Below are 2,482 nucleotides of genomic sequence, written 5' to 3' on the forward strand. Positions count from 1 at the left end.
TGGGCACACAATCGATTTAAAAAAATGGTGTGCCGGGTCATTTTGACTGTACTTTTATTCACGATACTTATGTCGTCTGCTTTGCAGGTCCTTGTTGTTACCGCGCCTCTTTTTTGCTTTTGCGACTGTCGCCGCCTGCTGGGCGCGCACCGCTTTTGAGTGGAAGAGTTCGTCTGCTAACGACGCCGGCTCTCGGCGCCGTATGCTTGTTCGTTGGCGTCAGCTGGCGGCGCGACCGCTTCCGCCTTCTCTTGTCTCCCGTGCCAAACGGCGCCCTATGGTTTGAAGACCGGTGGCTTCGCTGCGTTTCCATAGGAGCTAAGCCTTTTTCTTTCTTTACTTTTTCCTCAAATAAGTTCGCTCTTCGCAAATTTTATAGAAAAACTGCACCACCGGGCGGCAACGTTGCACGAAATCACAGTACGATAGGTTAAAGAACCGATTTTTGCGGTCGATTGAAAGGGCCTGGCCGCTATTTGAAACACCCTGTACATTGAGGCATCGCGAAAGATGGGTCTCAGTTGATCGCAGATGTGGCAGCTTCGCGACAAAGTTGCAGAACCTCGGGTCGGTCACTAATGTGGACGTTAGTTATTCTTTTTTGTAACGTTCAAAAAGTCCAGACTAATGGAGCCATCAGTTGTAATTTTGTTGTGTGTATGTTTAGACAGCGCGAAGTTAGTCAGCCCCGGAAGCGTCTGGTGTCTTCGTTGGAGATGAAAGGCAGTGCAGTATTGGGAAGGAGATCAGACAGTCAGGCCTCTAGCGGTACCCTTCAGCTGTGAGGACAACCAGGGGACAACCAACTGCGATTTCTTGTTTGTTTGTTTTTTTCTAAAATAAAATCGAAAATGACAATTCGAAGGTCGCTCGTCATGCGACCAAAGCCCTGGGGGAGAGCGAAGCACTCGTGCCCCGACCGTGCTAGGCGAGGTTCAGTTTCTTTGTAATGCTGTCTTAGTAAAAACCGGACTGTGGGGGACAAGAAGCTCGATGAAGCGCCCCCATAGTTCGATCTCCCTGCCCAATATCGCTGCTAGTCTGACGGCTTTATCATGCATCACGCAATAGTGATACATGACCGCACGCCCGTACGATGCTCATTCAGATTGAAACGGGCAGAGGCGGGGGATTGGGGTCCACGATCAGTGTGCTTTGCAACGCGAGCTTTCGATACACGTGCTACCGATCCCCGAGACGCCAGCCATCGTGGTCAAATTGGAGCTCGATAGAAAAACAACAAAGAATGTCTCCGATTTGAGGCGTTTAGTGCTAGTGTCGCCATCTCTTTTAACACATTGAAAATAAAATTAACAGTCAAACGGTCATAGATCTGGATTTTATTAAAAAATCTTCAGCGCTCTCAAGGAAAAATCCAAGGGTCGTACGACCTTCATTACGTCTTCATAATTAACCTCTAAAAGAATGAATAGTCCCGTGAATTTCTGAAACTCAGGTTTATTCTGTAGCAAAATTTGTGATATGGAAGCGATTGCAAATGGATTCAATATAGATTATGTACACTCCATTAAGAGTCTTTGTTGCGGTTCAACAGAAAGGCAAACTACAGACATGTTGGAGAATGACCGAATTGAAATCGTAAATCAAATCAAAACAAATAAAGCAATGGGGTTACAGGACCAGACTTGGACGTACTTCAACTACTGTACTGAAACTACTGTAGTTTAACTACTTTTCCGAGCAACTTGGTAACTTTCAATTACAGCTTATTTGGGTAATTAGTAGTTTACTTTAACTACGTTTTTCAGGTAACTTCTACTCAAATTACTCACTACTTTCGGAATCTCGTGCTAATTTGCTCATCACAAAAGTTTGAGCGCAGAAATGATTAAGACGCCGGCAGATGAAGTGGCATCCTCGAAAAAGGGGCCCCCTCACATTCCGCCGTAGAAAACTGCATCACAGGCGTCTTTGGACCAAGGTGGCGATGAGCAGCCAAAACATTACACCGGCGCGCACGAACGCAGAAAGAGATCCCTAACAAGCCTTGGTCGGGTATTGACCTAATCCGGTAATGCACGCAGGCGCCGCGCCTTAAGCTGCAACCATGAAATGAGGGGGACACTCTGAGGGTTGTTGTTTTTATGTTGTACGCCTTTAGTGAGTTCTGACTCAAGCGGTTTGGGGTCGTCAGCGCATACTCGCTTGCTAAAGCCTGACACCCCCGCGCACAAACGCAGACATGGATAATCCGTTCATGGGAGCACTTTCCTCTTCCAGCTGCAACTGTATGAGCGACGATGCTTGTTCACGTAATGCTTCGTGTCCTTCCGACCTTCCACGCCAGGGAGACATCCTCTTTATTGAAAACTTGTCAGGCGTGTCAGGCGCGTCAGGACACCGTAGTCGGCGGCGACCCTTGGGAGATCCCTTCGTTGGACCCGGCGTCAGCGGCGAAGTATACTTCGTTTCATCTTCTGTCAAGCCAAAACAATTTTTTTTTTCAGTAGCGTACAACTAG

The sequence above is a fragment of the Ixodes scapularis genome, unplaced genomic scaffold (genome assembly GCF_016920785.2).
Source record: "Ixodes scapularis isolate PalLabHiFi unplaced genomic scaffold, ASM1692078v2 PGA_scaffold4__175_contigs__length_147842914, whole genome shotgun sequence".
Classification (NCBI taxonomy): domain Eukaryota; kingdom Metazoa; phylum Arthropoda; class Arachnida; order Ixodida; family Ixodidae; genus Ixodes; species Ixodes scapularis.